This window comes from Petromyzon marinus, chromosome 69 (assembly GCF_048934315.1).
Source record: "Petromyzon marinus isolate PM22_M1 ecotype Great Lakes invasive population chromosome 69, UKy_Petmar_22M1.pri1.0, whole genome shotgun sequence".
Classification (NCBI taxonomy): domain Eukaryota; kingdom Metazoa; phylum Chordata; class Hyperoartia; order Petromyzontiformes; family Petromyzontidae; genus Petromyzon; species Petromyzon marinus.
In genome coordinates, this window is record NC_133735.1 from 6503812 (window position 1) to 6516276 (window position 12465).

Consider the following 12465-nt stretch of genomic DNA (forward strand, 5'->3'; position numbering starts at 1 on the left):
TGTGTGTTAGTGTGTGTTAGTGTGTGTGTTAGTGTGTGTTAGTGTGTGTTAGTGTGTGTGTTAGTGTGTTAGTGTGTGTTAGTGTGTGTGTTAGTGTGTGTGTTAGTGTGTGTGTTAGTGTGTTAGTGTCTTAGTGTGTGTTAGTGTGTGTGTGTTAGTGTGTGTTAGTGTGTGTGTGTTAGTGTGTGTGTTAGTGTGTGTGTGTGTTAGTGTGTGTTAGTGTGTGTTAGTGTGTGTTAGTGTGTGTTAGTGTGTGTTAGTGTGTGTGTGTGTGTGTTAGTGTGTGTGTTAGTGTGTGTTAGTGTGTGTGTTAGTGTGTGTTAGTGTGTGTGTTAGTGTGTGTGTGTTAGTGTGTGTGTTAGTGTGTGTTAGTGTGTGTGTTAGTGTGTGTGTTAGTGTGTTAGTGTGTGTGTTAGTGTGTGTTAGTGTGTGTGTTAGTGTGTGTGTTAGTGTGTGTGTTAGTGTGTTAGTGTCTTAGTGTGTGTTAGTGTGTGTGTGTTAGTGTGTGTGTTAGTGTGTGTGTTAGTGTGTGTTAGTGTGTGTGTTAGTGTGTGTTAGTGTGTGTGTTAGTGTGTGTTAGTGTGTTAGTGTGTGTTAGTGTGTGTGTTAGTGTGTGTGTTAGTGTGTGTGTTAGTGTGTTAGTGTCTTAGTGTGTGTTAGTGTGTGTGTGTTAGTGTGTGTTAGTGTGTGTGTGTTAGTGTGTGTGTTAGTGTGTGTGTGTGTGTGTTAGTGTGTGTTAGTGTGTGTTAGTGTGTGTTAGTGTGTGTTAGTGTGTGTTAGTGTGTGTGTGTGTGTGTTAGTGTGTGTGTTAGTGTGTGTTAGTGTGTGTGTTAGTGTGTGTGTTAGTGTGTGTGTTAGTGTGTGTGTGTTAGTGTGTGTGTTAGTGTGTGTTAGTGTGTGTGTTAGTGTGTGTGTTAGTGTGTTAGTGTGTGTGTTAGTGTGTGTTAGTGTGTGTGTTAGTGTGTGTGTTAGTGTGTGTGTTAGTGTGTGTGTGTGTGTTAGTGTGTGTGTGTTAGTGTGTGTGTGTGTGTTAGTGTGTGTGTGTTAGTGTGTGTGTTAGTGTGTGTGTTAGTGTGTGTGTTAGTGTGTGTGTGTGTGTTAGTGTGTGTGTTAGTGTGTGTGTTAGTGTGTGTGTTAGTGTGTGTGTTATTGTGTGTGTGTGTGTTAGTGTGTGTGTTAGTGTGTGTTAGTGTGTGTTAGTGTGTTAGTGTGTGTTAGTGTGTGTGTTAGTGTGTGTGTTAGTGTGTGTTAGTGTGTGTGTTAGTGTGTGTGTGTGTTAGTGTGTGTTAGTGTGTGTGTTAGTGTGTGTGTTAGTGTGTGTGTTAGTGTGTGTGTTAGTGTGTGTGTTAGTGTTTGTGTGTTAGTGTGTGTGTGTTAGTGTCTTAGTGTCTTAGTGTGTGTTAGTGTGTGTGTGTTAGTGTGTGTGTTAGTGTGTGTGTTAGTGTGTGTGTTAGTGTGTGTGTGTGTTAGTGTGTGTGTGTTAGTGTGTGTGTTAGTGTGTGTGTTAGTGTGTGTGTTAGTGTGTGTGTTAGTGTGTGTGTTAGTGTGTGTGTGTGTGTGTTAGTGTGTGTGTGTGTTAGTGTGTGTGTGTGTTAGTGTGTGTGTGTGTTAGTGTGTGTGTTAGTGTGTGTGTTAGTGTGTGTGTGTTAGTGTGTGTGTTAGTGTGTGTGTTAGTGTGTGTGTTAGTGTGTTAGTGTGTGTGTTAGTGTGTGTGTTAGTGTGTTAGTGTGTGTGTTAGTGTGTGTGTTAGTGTGTGTGTTAGTGTGTTAGTGTGTGTGTTAGTGTGTTAGTGTGTGTCTTAGTGTGTGTGTTAGTGTGTGTGTTAGTGTGTGTGTTAGTGTGTGTGTTAGTGTGTTAGTGTGTGTGTTAGTGTGTGTGTTAGTGTGTGTTAGTGTGTTAGTGTGTGTGTTAGTGTGTGTGTTAGTGTGTGTTAGTGTGTGTTAGTGTGTGTTATTGTGTGTGTGTTAGTGTGTGTTATTGTGTGTGTGTGTTAGTGTGTGTGTTAGTGTGTGTGTTAGTGTGTGTGTTAGTGTGTGTGTTAGTGTGTGTGTTAGTGTGTGTGTGTGTTAGTGTGTTAGTGTGTGTGTTAGTGTGTGTGTGTTAGTGTGTGTGTTAGTGTGTGTGTGTGTTAGTGTGTGTTAGTGTGTGTTAGTGTGTTAGTGTGTGTGTTAGTGTGTGTTAGCGTGTGTGTTAGCGTGTGTGTTAGTGTGTGTTAGCGTGTGTGTTAGCGTGTGTGTTAGTGTGTGTGTTAGTGTGTGTTAGTGTGTGTGTGTTAGTGTGAGAGTGTGTGTTAGTGTGTTAGTGTGTGTTAGTGTGTGTGTGTTAGTGTGAGTTAGTGTGTGTGTTGGTGTGAGTTAGTGTAAGTGTGTTAGTCTGTGTGAATCTATGTGTGAGGTTTGTGTGTGTGCGCGTTTGTGTTAATCTGTGTCTGTGTGAGTCTGTGTGAATCTGTGTGAGTCTGTGTGAGTCTGTGTGTGTCTGTGTGAGTCTGTGTGAATCTGTGTCTGTGTGAGTCTGTGTGTGTGCGAGTTTGTGTGAATCTGTGTCTGTGTGAGTCTGTGAATCTGTGTGTGAGTCTGTGTGTGTCTGTGTGAGTCTGTGTGAGTCTGTGTGTCAGTCTGTGTCTGTGTGAGTCTGTGTGAATCTGTGTGTGAGTCTGTGTGTGTCTGTGTGAGTTTGTGTGAATCTGTGTATCAGTCTGTGTCTGTGTGAGTCTGTGTGAATCTGTGTGTGAATCTGTGTGTGTGTGCGAGTTTGTGTGACTTTAGGTCTGTGTGAGCTTGTGTGAATCTGTGTCTGTGTGAGTCTGTGTGAATCTGTGTGTGAGTCTGTGTGTGTCTGTGTCTGTGTGCGTCTGTGTGTCTGTGTAAGTCTGTGTGAATCTGTGTGTGAGTCTGTGTGTGTGCAAGTTTGTGTGAATCTGTGTCTGTGTGAGTCTGTGTGAATCTATGTGTGAGTCTGTGTGTGTGCGAGTTTGTGTGAATCTGTGTCTTTGTGAGTTTGTGTGAATCTGAGTCTGTGTGAGTTTGTGTGAATCTGTGTCTGTGTGAGTCTGTGTGAATCTGTGTGTGAGTCTGTGTGAGTCTGTGTGTCTGTGTGAGTCTGTGTGAATCTGTGTGTGAGTCTGTGTGTGTGTGCGAGTTTGTGTGAATCTGTGTCTGTGTGAGTCTGTGTGTGAGTCTGTGTGTGCGAGTTTGTGTGAATCTCAATGTGAACAAATAAGAATATGGGGGGATTGGGGGTGGGTTGTGTTACCTCTTTGCTGGCAATAAAACACAAATCTCTAAACCTTTAGCAAGGAATCAAGTTGCTTCGTGGTGAACGTCCAAGCAGAAACGTGTCTCTGACTGAACGTGGCACCACTGATGGGCCTACGCCACAGACAGCAGCAGCAGCAGTCTCACCAACAGTGTCAGAGCAGAGGACAGCACCAACAGGTGGACGGTACCAGGGCAATGCCACTATCAGGGCACCTGCAGATGGGGGTGAGCAGCTACTAAATGGAGACTCGCAGAGACTCAGAGACACCCACAGAGAGACTCAGAGAGACCCACAGAGACTCATAGACACCCACAGAGACTCAGAGACCCACAGAGACTCAGAGACACCCACAGAGAGACTCAGAGACACCCACAGAGACTCATAGACACCCACAGAGACTCATAGACACCCACAGAGACTCATAGACACACACAGAGACTCAAGAGACACCCACAGAGAGACTCGGAGACACCCACAGAGACTCATAGACACCCACAGAGACTCATAGACACCCACAGAGACTCATAGACACCCACAGAGACTCAGAGACCCACAGAGACTCAGAGACACCCACAGAGAGACTCAGAGACACCCACAGAGAGACTCACAGACACCCACAGAGAGACTCAGAGAGACCCACAGAGAGACTCAGAGACACCCACAGAGACTCAGAGACACCCACAGAGAGACTCAGAGACACCCACAGAGAGACTCAGAGACACACAGAGACTCAGAGACACCCACAGAGAGACTCAGAGATACCCACAGAGACTCATAGACACCCACAGAGACTCATAGACACCCACAGAGACTCATAAACACCCACAGAGACTCATAGACACCCACAGAGACTCAGAGACTCCCACAGAGACTCATAGACACCCACAGAGACTCAGAGACACCCACAGAGACTCATAGACACCCACAGAGACTCATAGACACCCACAGAGACTCATAGACACCCACAGAGACTCATAGACACCCACAGAGACTCAGAGACTCCCACAGAGACTCATAGACACCCACAGAGACTCATAGACACCCACAGAGACTCATAGACACCCACAGAGACTCAGAGACACCCACAGAGAGACTCAGAGACACTCACAGAGAGACTCATAGACACCCACAGAGACTCATAGACACCCACAGAGACTCAGAGACACCCACAGAGACTCATAGACACCCACAGAGACTCATAGACACCCACAGAGACTCATAGACACACACAGAGACTCAAGAGACACCCACAGAGAGACTCAGAGACACACAGAGACTCAGAGACACCCACAGAGAGACTCAGAGATACCCACAGAGACTCATAGACACCCACAGAGACTCATAGACACCCACAGAGACTCATAAACACACACAGAGACTCATAGACACCCACAGAGACTCAGAGACTCCCACAGAGACTCAGAGACACCCACAGAGACTCATAGACACCCACAGAGACTCATAGACACCCACAGAGACTCATAGACACCCACAGAGAGACTCAGAGATACCCACAGAGACTCATAGACACCCACAGAGACTCATAGACACCCACAGAGACTCATAGACACCCACAGAGACTCATAGACACCCACAGAGACTCAGAGACACCCACAGAGACTCATAGACACTCACAGAGACTCAGAGACACTCACAGAGACTCATAGACACTCACAGAGACTCAGAGACACCCACAGAGACTCATAGACACTCACAGAGACTCAGAGACACCCACAGAGACTCAGAGACACCCACAGAGACTCAGAGACACCCACAGAGACTCATAGACACCCACAGAGACCCATTAACAACAACAACCGCCATTCGCCCACTAAGTGGCGGTGACGTCACCACGACACTTGTGCCAGGCTATGTGCACCCTGAGGCCACGTGAAGTGTCGAACGCCCGCTGGCAGGAGGTCACTGGGCAGACCCAGGTGCCACGGGTCGACTGACTGAGATGACTGGCTGATGCACCACCTGTGCCCCCTACTGTGCCAACCTGCTGCGCTTTAGCCATCCGGCGCTCCGCTCGTTGTTGTGAGCGTCACACACACGCACACACACAGTGACACACACAACAACAACAACCGCCATTCGGCCATCAAGTGGCGGTGACGTCACCACGACGCTTGTGCCAGGCTATGTGCACCTTGAGGCTACCACGTGAAGTGTCGAACGCCCGCTTGCAGGAGGTCACCGGGCAGACCCAGAGAGGGCATTAAACACACGCACACACACACATGGACACACACACATGCACACACACACACACGGACACACACACACATGCACACACGGATACACACAGTCGAAACATCATGAGAATTTTATCGTTTTATATATATTTTAATATTTTATTGTTTCCCTTCAACGTGACTTTACCGAAAGAACCAAGAATATGAATCACTGCAGTCATGAAAGCTTTAAATCAGAGTCCATCTATGTTCGGAAAAGAGGAGGGGGGAGACGAAAAATAATGGATGCGGTCTGAAAGCCACCGTAAGCATGAACAATCAATTAAGACCTGAAGTGGTTTATCAAATCCTTCCAATGATTGCTAAGCCCAGAATCCATCTTCTCGGTTGAAATTGTCTCCGTGTTTGTATATGTGGATGGCCTCATGAACGAATCTCTCATGGTAACCGTAAGCGTGAACACAATCAATTAAGACCCGAGATGGTTGATCAAATCCTTCCAATGATTGCTAAGCCCAGAATCCATCTTCTCGGTTGAAATTGTCTCCGTGTTTGTATATGTGGATGGCCTCATGAACGAATCTCTCATGGTAACCGTAAGCGTGAACACAATCAATGAAGACCCGAGATGGTTCATCAAATCCTTCCAATGATTGCTAAGCCCAGAATCCATCTTCTCGGTTGAAATTGTCTCCGTGTTTGTATATGTGGATGGCCTCATGAACGAATCTCTCATGGTAACCGTAAGCGTGAACACAATCAATGAAGACCCGAGATGGTTCATCAAATCCTTCCAATGATTGCTAAGCCCAGAATCCATCTTCTCGGTTGAAATTGTCTCCGTGTTTGTATATGTGGATGGCCTCATGAACGAATCTCTCATGGTAACCGTAAGCGTGAACACAATCAATTAAGACCCGAGATGGTTGATCAAATCCTTCCAATGATTGCTAAGCCCAGAATCCATCTTCTCGGTTGAAATTGTCTCCGTGTTTGTATATGTGGATGGCCTCATGAACGAATCTCTCATGGTAACCGTAAGCGTGAACACAATCAATGAAGACCCGAGATGGTTCATCAAATCCTTCCAATGATTGCTAAGCCCAGAATCCATCTTCTCGGTTGAAATTGTCTCCGTGTTTGTATATGTGGATGGCCTCATGAACGAATCTCTCATGGTAACCGTCAGCGTGAACACAATCAATGAAGACCCGAGATGGTTCATCAAATCCTTCCAATGATTGCTAAGCCCAGAATCCATCTTCTCGGTTGAAATTGTCTCCGTGTTTCTATATGTGGATGGCCTCATGAACGAATCTCTCATGGTAACCGTAAGCGTGAACACAATCAATGAAGACCCGAAATGGTTGATCAAATCCTTCCAATGATTGCTAAGCCCAGAATCCATCTTCTCGGTTGAAATTGTCTCCGTGTTTGTATATGCGGATGGCCTCATGAACGAATCTCTCATGGTAACCGTAAGCGTGAACACAATCAATGAAGACCCGAAATGGTTGATCAAATCCTTCCAATGATTGCTAAGCCCAGAATCCATCTCCTCGGTTGAAATTGTCTCCGTGTTTCTATATGTGGATGGCCTCATGAACGAATCTCTCATGGTAACCGTAAGCGTGAACACAATCAATGAAGACCCGAGATGGTTCATCAAATCCTTCCAATGATTGCTAAGCCCAGAATCCATCTCCTCAGTTGAAATTGTCTCCGTGTTTGTATATGTGGATGGCCTCATGAACGAATCTCTCATGGTAACCGTAAGCGTGAACACAATCAATGAAGACCCGAGATGGTTCATCAAATCCTTCCAATGATTGCTAAGCCCAAAATCCATCTTCTCGGTTGAAATTGTGTCCGTGTTTGTTTATGTGGATGGCCTCATGAACGAATCTCTCATGGTAACCGTAAGCGTGAACACAATCAATGAAGACCCGAAATGGTTGATCAAATCCTTCCAATGATTGCTAAGCCCAGAATCCATCTCCTCGGTTGAAATTGTCTCCGTGTTTCTATATGTGGATGGCCTCATGAACGAATCTCTCATGGTAATCGTAAGCGTGAACACAATCAATGAAGACCCGAGATGGTTCATCAAATCCTTCCAATGATTGCTCAGCCCAGAAATCCATTATTCCATTGCTTCCCTTCTACGTGACTTTGCCGAAAGAGCCGAGAATATGAATGCACCTGCGTAGCGCGAAAGCTTCCAGTCGAAACAATTCTAGCCGTAGTGTTTTAACCCCTTTCTCGCCGTACAGCTGGGGGTTTGCGTCGGATCTTGACTTGAAGCTTTCGCCACTGCACGAATCCCATACCCCACTCCTTTTTGATACTTTCGGCAACAAAAATAATCGGTCCACCACGTTTCGATCGCAGCGCGAGCGACCGTCATCAGCTGTGACAACGCCACAGGCGCCTACTCAGGCTCAGGGCAGGTTGCGTTCGGGTGTCCGAACGCCACGTGGACGCTAGCTTTTGTGAGGTGATCAAGCGACCGCGTTAACCACGCGCGCGAGCGGTACTCGTGGTGAACTACACGTGGCTCTTGATGATCTTTAGGCGTTGTTCTTTGAGACTGAGCCGGCGGCAGGCTGTCTTTGCGGCCTAGTCACACCGGCCGCCGGGATTTTTTGTTGTTGTTGTTGCACACGGCGGCTGGTGGAACGGTGATTCTCTCTTTATTTTTTTCAGGGCATATTTTTTTGCTGCATTCATATTCTTGGCTCTTTCGGTAAAGTCACGTTAAAGGGAAAGCAATGAAATAATCAAACATCTTCTTTGGTTCATCTTCTTTGGTTCTTTCGGTAAAGTCACCGCCACGTAGAATGAGAATAAAATAATAAATTGATAAAATAAAATAACACTATAATATTCTCAGTGAGAATATTATTGTGTTATTTTATTTTTATTTTATTTTATCAATTTATTATTTTATTCTCATTCTACGTGGTGACTTTACCGAAAGAACCAAAGAAGATGAATCATTGCAGTCACGAAAGCTTTAAATCGAAATCTTCTTTGGTTCTTTCGGTAAAGTCACCACGTAGAATGAGAATAAAATAATACATTGATAAAATAAAATAACACAATAATATTTTTGCGTTATTTTTTTGTGTTATTTTATCAATTTATTATTTTATTCTCATTCTACGTGGTGGTGACTTTACCGAAAGAACCAAAGAAGATGAATCCTTGTAGTCACGAAAGCTTTACATCGAAAAATATAATCAAATATATTGTTTTTTTTTAATATATATATTTTATTTTATTGTTTTCCCTTTAACGTGACTTTACCGAAAGAGCTAAGAATATGAATCGCTGCAGTCACGAAAGCTTTAAATCAGAATATTTTGCCGGGGGTTTTTGTTTTCTGTTTCCCATGGATTTTCTGTTTGCTCAGTTCACGCGCGGTCACTTTAAGATGTTTGTTTTTCTTGCCCGTGGTTCTTGTTTGTTGCGTATTGCACCCGATTCAAGAGCCGAATGGCTCACAGGGCTGCACCAAAATAAATAAACTGAAGAAGAAAAAAAACCTGAAACTGACACGATGCAGGTATCGGAGCATCCATAGCTCGTGGTTGAGCAGTTGAATTTTACCTTCACACAAATCTCTCTCCGTCTATCCCTCAAGTCCCCTCCCCCCCTCCCTCCCCCCCTTTTTTCTCGAAGGTTCCTCGAGACCTCTTCGCTTTCCCTCCAGCCAATCGCCTTCCCACTCTCCCCTAACGCCATTCTTCCCAACCGTTCCTCCCCCCGCCCCCCCCCTCCCCGTCGATCATCTTCATTTCCTTAGGCACGAGAGAGACGCACTAACAGCCACACGTGGGTGCCTTCAAGGAGCGGGGGTCCCCAATCCCCCCCCCACCCCCCCCCCCCCCCCGGGGCCAGGGACCTGTTAGGCACCGGGCCGCACAACAGCAGCAGCAGCAGAGGAGGAGGTGGAGTTGAGAGCGGCGAGTCCGCACGTGGCCAGGCCCCCCCGGCCCCCCAATTATCTTACTATTATTATTAGCGCCACTCGTCACAGTCTCAGTGTTGGTGTGAAGCCTGCGAGCTCCAACAACCCACCACCCACCCCCTAGTAGCCACCACGAGTAACAAACACACGGAGCCGGATAGCTTCTTTGAAAAGGGGGGGAAAGATCCAATGATGACCCCCCCCCAAACCCCGGTCCGTGAGAAAAATTTGTCTTCCACGAAACCGGTCCCTGGTGTTAAAAAAAGATTGGGGACAGCCGTCTTCAAGGGATTCGCCTTCACTACCAGCAATGTCTAACTCTCTCTCTCTCTCGCTTCCACACTACACAGGATAGCCCTGGTTCATTGAGGATGTAAAATCACGAGAGACTCACGTACCGCGGGTGTCTTCAAGGAGTTCACCTTCACTACAAGCAATGTCTAACCCTCTCTCACTTCCACTTTACACAGGAGAGCCCTGGTCCATTGAAGACATAAAATCACGAGAGACACACGCACCGCTGGTGTCTTCAAGGAATTCACCTTCACTACAAGCAATGTCTAACTCTCTCTCTCTCTCTCGCTTCCACACTACACAGGATAGCCCTGGTTCATTGAGGACGTAAAATCACGAGAGAGACTCACGCACACTGCGGGTGTCTTCAAGGAATTCACCTTCACTACAAGCAATCTAGAACTCTCTCTCGCTTCCACTTTACACAGGATAGCCCTGGTTCATTGAGGACATAAAACCACCACGACCGATGAAAGGATCTTAGTGACACACCACGACACAGCAGTCTTCAACGGATGAGGAGTCTTCATTTCCTTAGGCACGAGGGACACGCACGGACATCCACACGCGGGTGTCTTCAAGGGATTCACCTTCACTCCAAGCGTCATGGACTCTGGCTTCCACTACGTCTATCCCTCAAGTCGCCTCCCCCTTTTACCCAAGGTTCATCGAGATCCTTCGCTTTCCCTCCAGCCAATCGCCTTCCCACTTTCCCCTAACGCCATTCTTCCCAACCGTTCCTCCCCTGTCGATCATCTTCATTTCCTTAGGCACGAGAGAGACTTACGCACCGTGGGTGTCTTCAAGGGATTCACCTTCACTACAAGCATCTCAAACTCTCTCTCTCGCTTCCACACTACACAGGATAGCCCTGGTTTATTGAGGACATAAAATCACGAGAGAGACACATGCACGGCGGGTATCTTCAAGGGATTCACCTTCACTACAAGCAATGTCTAACTCTCTCGCTTCCACACTACACAGGATAGCTTGGTTCATTGAATACGTAAAATCACGAGAGACTCACACACGGCGGGTGTCTTCAAGAGATTCACCTTCACTACAAGCATCTCAAACTCTCTCCCTCTCACTTTACACAGGATAGCCCTGGTTCATTGAGGACGTAAAATCACGACTCACGCACCGTGGGTATCTTCAAGGGATTCACCTTCACTACAAGCAATGTCTAACTCTCTCTCTCTCTCGCTTCCACACTACACAGGATAGCCCTGGTTCATTGAGGACGTAAAATCACGAGAGACTCACGTACACCGCGGGTATCTTCAAGGGATTCACCTTCACTACAAGCAATCTAGAACTCTCTCTCTCGCTTCCACTTTACACAGGATAGCTTGGTTCATTGAGGACGTAAAATCACGAGAGACTCACGCACAGCGGGTGTCTTCAAGGGATTCACCTTCACTACAAGCAATCTAGAACTCTCTCTCTCACTTCCACACTACACAGGATAGCCCTGGTTCATTGAGGACGTAAAAACCACCACGACCGATGAAAGGATCTTAGTGACACACCACGACACAGCAGTCTTCAACGGATGAGGAGTCTTCATTTCCTTAGGCACGAGGGACACGCACGGACATCCACACGCGGGTGTCTTCAAGGGATTCACCTTCACTCCAAGCGTCATGGACTCTGGCTTCCACTACGTCTATCCCTCAAGTCGCCTCCCCCTTTTACCCAAGGTTCATCGAGACCCTTCGCTTTCCCTCTAGCCAATCGCCTTCCCACTTTCCCCTAACGCCATTCTTCCCAAGCGTTCCTCCCCTGTCGATCATCTTCATTTCCTTAGGCACGAGAGAGACTAACGTACCGCGGGTGTCTTCAAGGAATTCACCTTCACTACAAGCATCTCAAACTCTCTCTCGCTTCCACACTACACAAGATAGCCCTGGTTCATTGAGGACGTAAAATCACGAGAGAGAGACACGCACGGCGGGTGTCTTCAAGGAATTCACCTTCACTACAAGCATCTCTCTCTCTCGCTTCCACACTACACAGGATAGCCCTGGTTCATTGAGGACGTAAAATCACGAGAGAGACACACGCACGGCGGGTATCTTCAAGGGATTCACCTTCACTACAAGCAATGTCTAACTCTCTCTCTCTCTCACTTCCACACTACACAGGATAGCCCTGGTTCATTGAGGACGTAAAATCACGAGAGAGACACACGCACTGCGGGTATCTTCAAGGGATTCACCTTCACTACAAGCAATGTCTAACTCTCTCTCTCGCTTCCACACTACACAGGATAGCCCTGGTCCATTGAGGACGTAAAAACCACCACGACCGATGAAAGGATCTTAGTGACACACCACGACACAGCAGTCTTTAAAGGATGAGTCTTCATTTCCTTAGGCACGAGAGACACGCACGGACATCCACACGCGGGTGTCTTCAAGGGATTCACCTTCACTACAAGCAATCTCGAACTCTCTCGGTTCCACTTTACACAGGATAGCCCTGGTTCATCGAGGACATGAAATCACGAGAGAGACACACGCACCGCTGGTGTCTTCAAAGAATTCACCTTCACTACAAGCAATGTCTAACTCTCTCGGTTCCACTTTACACAGGATAGCTTGGTTTATTTGGGACATAAAATCTCGAGAGACTCACGCACACCGCGGGTGTCTTCAAGAGATTCGCCTTTACTACAAGCAATGTCTAACTCTCTGGCGTCCACTACGTCTATCCCTCAAGCCCCCCACCCCTCCC